General features: G+C 52.4%; 1 long non-coding RNA gene across 1 annotated transcript; it reads left to right on the forward strand.

The window, feature by feature from the left end:
* Positions 1 to 716: 716 nt before the first annotated feature.
* On the forward strand, positions 717 to 4,513 carry LOC111721501. The gene is made up of 3 exons (XR_002770661.2): positions 717 to 2,115; positions 3,124 to 3,220; positions 4,185 to 4,513. It is a non-coding gene; the product is annotated as an uncharacterized LOC111721501 (long non-coding RNA).
* The last annotated feature ends 3,378 nt before the right edge of the window (positions 4,514 to 7,891 follow it).

Below are 7,891 nucleotides of genomic sequence, written 5' to 3' on the forward strand. Positions count from 1 at the left end.
CATCTATTAATCTTTCCATTACCCACCGTGCAGCCATCAGTCCTCCCCACATCTGGTCATCCATCCCTCCATGTAGTCGCCTGCCCCGCCATCCGTCCATCCGGCCGTCCATGCAAACACCTCCGTAACACTCCCTCAACCCTGCCCCAACTCTTCCTTACTCTACCCGCAATACCTACGAAAACATCATCCTGCCCCATTTAACCTACCAAAACACCTTCCGTAACCAAACCAAAGTATCCCCCCTTACCACAACAACAACCATGATAAGAAACCCCCCCATCCCAAACTCCAACTCAAAACCCACTACATAACGAAAACACCGCTACCGTAAAACATTGCCCCTCCAAACCCAACTCCCTAAAAGCACGCTACCAAAACAATTCACAAAATCAAAAACCCACAAAACGAAAACCAAAACAAAAACCACCGTAAAAATACAACCACCTCAAAACCCAAAATGCTACCTCCGAAAAACTCCGAAAACAAACAACTCCGTAAAAATTCAAAAACACTTGCCTCTCCAAAACTCAAAACTCCCAAAAACTGCAACCAAAACGCTCCGCACGTAGCCCACCATCCCCACCCCACAATCGCTACCCGACACCGCCCTCTTGAAACCTCAGAGAAGAAACAACGAAAGAGAGCAGGAAAGAAAAGCTGAAGACAGTGACAGAGCCCCGGCCCCACCTGTGGCCACTGGATCCTCTCAGAGGGGCTGCTCCGGTCCCACCCTCACCCCCACCCGCCTAGGAACTTGGATCTGTCAGATCTGTGAAGATACAGAGTCCATCTAGCTCCCAGGGTTATAGATCCAAAACGGGAAGGAAATATAAATCAGCTAACCCCGTTCTCCCATTTTACAGGTGAGGAAACAGGCTCGGGGTGAGAGGAAGTGACTTGCCTAAGGTCACACAGGTAAGTAGCAAAGTGGGGGTTGAAGGCTCCTGGGGGGCTCTCGAAGGCCCTCATAGTTCAGCTGGACTCTCTGGGTCTGGCCTTTTCCAAAAAGGGCAAGAGGGCAGCCCAGTCCAGGGTGGAAAGTGATCCCCAGAGGCCCAGAAGTGCCCAGGTACTTGGGGAGAGCCTGCCCCTTTCCCTTGGCCCGCTGGGCCCTGAGGGAGCAAGCTCTCCCTTTTGTTCCCCAAAGTCCAGGCCCACTAGCCTTGGTCTGGCTTCCTTCTGAGCCCCAGTCAGGGGCATTGGACAGAAAGCTGAGCTTGGACTCAAGAAAACCTGAGCTTCGGATGCTTACGGTGTGACATTTTGCCTGCCTGACTCAGTTTCCTTAACTGTAACATAAGAATAAGAGCAGCAACCTCAGAGGACTGCTGTTGTGAAGATCAGGTAAGATAGTGCTAAAAGCCCCTAGCACACAGTAAGCACTTAATAAATGCTTATTCCTTCCCTCTGCAGCAGCCAGACAGGACGAGGCGAGATCTGAGCAGCGGATATTGGGGGGAGGATGGGAGTCGATCAGATGTGTCTCAGGGCGTGACTTTGCAGCTACGTGAGGAAGAATTAGCGTGACCGTTCCCCCACCCAAGGGTGTCGGGCCACCGGGCGGAGCCTCCTTCCTGAAGCGGGCAGGACGCTGGCAGTTGCTCTCTGCTGAGGGGGAGAGCCCGGCTCCCAGTCTGGCTGTGTGAGCCTGGATGGAGACCTCGCTGAAAGTCAGTGAAGCATCGGGCACCGGTGAGTGCCCACTTAGCCCCAGGCACAGGAGCAACACAGGGAGACAAGGGGAAAAGCCCGTGCCCTGCCCTCCCCAGGCTTTCTCTCTAGTGAGAGCGAGATGGCCACGTGAAGGACTGCTCGGTCCGAGACACATGCACAAAGTAGGCGTGCAGGTGCACTCGGAGTAGAGGAAGAGATGGAGGCGTTAGTCATGGTGGGGGCTGGGAAAGGACTCCTGCAGAGCTGGAGCTGCTTAAAGGAAGCCGGGGAGACTGAGAGCCGGCGGGGAGGGGACCGAGCGTTCCGGACACACTCAGTGTGAAGCTGTGGACGTGGGAGATCCCGGGGCCGTCATGGCAGCGCCGGGAGTTGGGCAGATTGGAGAGGAAGGAAGGAGCCTGGAATTTCAGGCAGAGGACTTTGCGGGCCATTCTGAAGGTAAGGGAGCTCCTGGGGCCCGGGGAGGAGTCACCCTGAATTTGTCACCTCGGCCGAATAAAGATGGATCGGAGAAGAGAAGGATGAGGCAGGGAGCTGAGAAAGGGAAGGGAAGGATGAGGAGCCGAGCCAGGGATAGGGAGAGACAGGGACTCGTGCTCTGAAGGCCCTGATGCCAAAAGCTACCCCAGGACTGGCTCGGGGCAAGGAATGAGGAAGGAACCTGGGAGGACACCAAGGGTTCGAGCCCCGTGCACAATTAGCACCGCAGAAGCCCCCGGGTTTCCTTGTCTAACCTCAATTCCAATTCTCGTCTCCACTTGGATATTTCAAACTAGGGATCCTGTAGGTCTTCAATCCTAGACATCCAGAACTTGACCCATCATCTCCCCCAATAAAACAGTCCCGTTCCTTCTGCCTAGTTCATTGTCCTATTCACGTGCAGGCTCCCAGCATCCTGTTCTCAGCAGGCTGGGTTGGTGTCTGTGACTCCTTGCCCATTCTCACCCCCTCCTCCACTCCCTCTTTGATCCAATGGCCTCGGCCTTCTTGGCATCCTCATGGAGGACAGTCCATTTTCCCATTCTGCTCCCTGGCTGGCCTGCCCCTCTCCCCTCTGCCTCCTCCTCCCTCCCTCCTGGCTTCCCTGGCTTCCTTCCGGTGTCAGCTAAAGCCTCTCCTTCTCCAAGAAGCCTTTCCTCTTCCCCCCCCCCCAATACTAGGGCCTTGCCTCTGAGGCTCTCCTCAGTTTACCCTTTATATACCTTGTTTGCACATAGTTGTTGGCATGTTGTCTCCCTATTAGAACGGAAGCCCCTTGGGATCAGAGACACTTTTGCCTCTTTTTGGTATCCACAGAGCTCTGCACATAGAAGGGACTTAATAAATACTAGTTGACTGACTAGTTGGTGCCCCAGACAACCATCAGAAGGGCGGGCGGGAACTGCTGCGCTTGAGCCACTCTGGGACAGTTGGCTCCAGGTGATGGCAGGTGATCACTTCTTCCAGGCCAGCTCCAGCAGCCCGCCCACCTCGGGGCATGAGGGAGCACCCAGGAGTCCTCTCCAGGTTTCCCGGCAGAGCCCGCTGACTTGGTGCTTGGCAGGTCTGTGAAGTTACTCCTTCTCTTGAGCCAGCCCCAGCCCTCCACCCACCCTCAAGCCAAGCTGTCCTGGGCTGAGAGGTCCTGGGCTGAGAGGGCCCCGGCTGAGAATCCTGGGCTACTTGTCAGCCAGCTCCCATGGGAGCTCTCCCACCCAGGTCCGGGCCCTTGGCCTTGGTTGTCCCAAGGCCTGGGGCCAGAGCTTCACCTCTGCTCTTTGGCCATGAGGGAGAGCATTTAGGCACTTGCTGCTTGCTTTGGGTCAGGGTCTGTATAAGGCTGCAGCCTTGGCTGGCAAGATGAGGCCCTGAAGGGACTGAGCTGTTCTACCTCCAGGGTATACCCCTCTCTCCCCACCCCCTCCAGCAGTGGACATGTGCACTCCCCCCAGGCCCTCAAAGAGATACAATGTATCCTTCAGGGGAAACAATAAACATAAATGTATCCATGTAGTGGGAGGCACAGCGTATTCTCCAGCACCTGGGCTTTCTTGTCTCCTCAGCCCTGGACAGCTGCTCACCCCCCCCCCCATCCCGAAAGCCCCAGGGCCTTCTCCCTCTCTGGGGTCCTGCTTCTTCCTCTGGGAAATGGTGGTCAGAGAAGCTGGTCTCTTGATAAGAGGCTTTCTGAGCAAACTCCACCATGTACAACTATCTTTCTAGCAGCTCTTTTCAGGGTAGCTGAAAATTGGAACTAAGGGGATGACCTCGGCCTCCTGGATATTCCTAAAATAAGCGCCTCCAGCTCTGGGCTTTGGGCACCTTCTCTGACTGCCCCTCCCTCGTTCCTGGAACACTCTCCCTCCTCTGCTCTGACCACTGACCTCCCTGGCTTCCTTTTAAGTACCAACTAAAGTTCTACTGTAGCCTTTGGGAGCCCCTCTTAATTCCAGTGCCTTTTCTCCTGGTTATTTCATGGTCTCTTCTGTAGCTTGTTTCCATCTTTTGCTTCTTGTTTCCCTCCTTAGATTGGAAGGTCTGCGAGAGCAGGGACAGCCTTTTTGCTTTTCTTTGTATCCTCAGCATTTAGTACAACGCCCGGCACAAAGTAGCCGCTTTAGCGTTTGGTTGGTTGTTGTCCTTCTCAACGACGTCACCAAAATGACATCCTTGTGTTGGAGTCAAAGTGCAGCATGTCCAGCTGTGCCTGATCAGACCAATATGGGCTCTGCAGCAGGTCGGGCTGCGGGAACATTGGGGGGTGAGATGTCTCCAGATCTGTGCACCTCGAATTGTGAACAGATTCAGCCATTCTGGAGAGCAATTTGGAACTATGTTCAAAAGGTTATCGAACTGTGCATCCCCTTTGACCCAGCAGTATTTCTACTGGCTTATATCCCAAAGAGATCTTAAAGGAGGGAAAGGGACCCATATGTGCAAGAATGTTTGTGGCAGCCTTTTTTGTAGTGGCCAGAAAGTGGAAACTGAGTGGATCGAATCAGTGGGAGAATGGCTGGATAAACTGTGGTATATGAATGTTATGGAATATTATTGTTCTGTAAGAAATGATGAACAAGCTGATTGTAGAAAGGCCTGGAAAGATTTACACAAACTGATGCTGAGTGAAATGAGCAGAAGCAGGAGATCATTATACACAGCAACAACATGATTATGTGGTGATCAATTCTGAGGGATGTGGCTCTTCTCAACAATGAGATGATTCAGACCAGTTCCAATGATCTTGTGGGCGAAGAGAGCCATCGGCACCCAGAGAAAGGACTGTGGGGACCGAGCATGGATGCGCTCACTTTTTTGTTGTTTGCTTGGATTTTATTTTCTTTCTCATTTTTCCCATTTGATCTGATTCTTCTTATGCAGCAGGATAATTGTATAAATATGAATGCTTATATTGGATTTACATATATTTTTTACCATGTTTAAGCTCTCCTACTTGCCATCTAGGAGAGAAGGTGGAGGGAAAGGGGGAAATTTAATAAAATAAAATAAAATATGCCCTTGTAAAAAAATGCATCTTCTATTCTTTTGAGCTACTGCAATCCTACTTTGCTCATAGAACACAGCACCTTCTTTGATGTGGGCATACCATGCTGCCCAGGCCTGTGCCAGCATCTGCATGTCTCACATCTGATTCCAAAGTTCTCCAGAGAGACCTTGAGTGTGTCTCTGTATTGCTTCTTCTGATCACCTTGTGAGCACTTACCTTGTGTGAGCTTTGGGGGGGGTGGGGAACAAAAAAGGGGGGTATAATTTTAGCATTCAAATAACATGGCCAGTCCATCAGAGTTGTGCTCTCTGCAGTAGAGTTGGGGTACTGGAAGTTTAGTTCGAGAAAGGAGCTCAGTGCCTGGTGTCTCATCCTGCCAGGGGAGCTTCAGAATCCCCTGAGACAATTCACATGGAAACGACTCAGTTTCCTGGTGTGGCGCCGGCAGACTGTCCAGGTTTCACGGCACAGTGGCTCTGTGCCTTCTGTTTGGCAGTCAGTCTAACTCACCCATCTCCCCCACTCTCCTTCAGAGCCACCCAAGCACTGAGCTAGCTCTTGCAGTGAGTGATCAACCCCCTCACTGTGCACATCTCTGGAAGGTTTCCTGCCAAGGAAGTGACATTATCTTCATTCAGATTCTCCATTTACTATAACCGATGGTCCAGTATGTAGATGGTGTGGTGTTGGCTGGTAGAACGTGTGTGTTTTCTTGGTGTTAATTGTTAGGGCAAAATTAGCACAAGCAGCAGAAAGTCATCCACAGTTTGTGTATCTCAGCCTGGGAGGCTGTACTGAGTGCACAGTCTGCAAACAAACACCCCACACCAACTCTGCCTCTACTTTAGTCTTGGCTTGTAGCCTTTTCAAGTTAATCTGCCTGTTGTAGAAGCAGGCTTTGTGGAGGGCGCCCAACGATGCTGCTGAAAACATCACGCTAAAAACCACGGGAGTGAGCACACGGTCTTCCCTCCATTGGTGACTAGAAATCAAAAGAGCATCCTGTCGTCCAGAACCTGGCAAGCATGCCATCATGGAAGTGGCAAACCGCACCGATGACCTGCCCAACCATGGAGGGATGGCTGAGTAATGGTGGCACATGAATAATGCCATGGAATATTACTGCGCCGGAGATGAGGAAATGCATGGTTTCCCAGACTGCTGAGAAGAGCTCCGTGCCCAGACTGAGCAGGTTCTGCCACGTGATGGAATTCTAGGAAGCAGGAAAAATCTGAGAAAGGTGATGGATGCAAGTGGGAGTCCTGAGTCCCGAGGACTGAAGATGGGATCACCCCACCCCCACAGGCACTCCGGAAGGCACCCTGGCCTTGACTTGACTTGACATCACATATTGAGGGATTCTTTCATTTTATTTTTGCTCAATTTGGGGAGCGAGAAATAGTAGAAGGACGGATTAATAAACATAGGCTCGTTACTTGGAAAATAAAGATAGGGAACTATTCGAAATAAAAACAAAACCATTCTGTTGAACTCAGCGAGCTGGATGGTGTAAGTATTATTAATTCCCAGGTAGGTGGCTCATTGAATAGAGCTTTGGGCCTGGAGTCAGAAAGCCCCGGATTTGACTCCGAACTAGCTGTGTGATCCTGGACAAGTTACTCAATCTCTCAACACCTTAATCCAAAGGCCACAACAGCAACAGCAGCGTTTTACAGAGGAGGACTCTGAGACCCAGACAAGTTTGAGGGATCTGTCCAGAGTTACTAAATAGGGAAGCTGCTTTTCAGTTCTTTGATTATTTATTAAGTACCTACTATGTGCCAGGGACTGTGTACCACGTGGAGACAAAAGGCAGCAGCCTCTGTCCATGAGGAGCTGGAGGAGGGGGCCCAAGGCCAGGAAGAGGATCTCCTGAGAGCCAGCGTGGAGAGAGCCCTGGGTCCCCAGGCTTAGAGGACCCCCCAGCAGCCCCATGAGGAAACTCGGCTCAGGAGGCTGGCTCAGAAGTGACCTCTAAAGGTGGCACTGTAAGTTCCAAATTTGACTCCAGGTCTTCCTGATTCTAGCTCTCAGATGTTATCTAAACTCGGCTCCTTCCCAAAGCATGTACCAAATGGCTGCAAGGAGGAGGCAGGTGAATGCCAGGAAGGCCCAAGGATTTAGGAAAGGAGACAGCAGCCCATGAGCCGGGGCTCCAGCCGCTCCGCTGCCTCCCCAGGTCAGAGCCCCTTCCCCACCTTCCATCCTGCTCATCTCGTACACAGAACTTGGGGGCCCTTTGTAAACTTGGGGTGCCAGAGAGCCCCCGGCCCTGATGCCCTTCTCTGCTGAGAAAGCTGTTTCACCTAATCCGAGCCGGGGCATTTCATGGCTCTAACACCCTCCATTCGCTGGAGACTCAAACAGGCGTTTCAGCTGATCCCCACCCCTGGCCCTGCTGCTCCCTGCCACTGACCGTTCGCTGCCTTCCCTTCTAATGGAAGGGGAAGCTCCGGGGGGAGATGCCCCAGTCTGCTCCTGGCGGGGGCAGCTCCCGGATCAGGCCCCGGGACACTCGGGAGAAGGCGGAGCAGGGCCAAGAGCAGGATCCAACCCCAAGGTCCCTGTGACCCCATAGATGAGACAGTCTCCCGGCTCCTTCTCCATTTGATCCAAGATTCAAATTAAGGCTTCCAAGCCTGGCTGCTTCTGCTGCCCCCTAGTGGCGAGGTGTAGGAGATGGTCATCTCAGAAAACCTGTCGGGGAAGGAGCTCGGTCTGCAGGTGGGT

Source organism: Sarcophilus harrisii, chromosome 6 (genome assembly GCF_902635505.1).
Source record: "Sarcophilus harrisii chromosome 6, mSarHar1.11, whole genome shotgun sequence".
Lineage (NCBI taxonomy): Eukaryota > Metazoa > Chordata > Mammalia > Dasyuromorphia > Dasyuridae > Sarcophilus > Sarcophilus harrisii.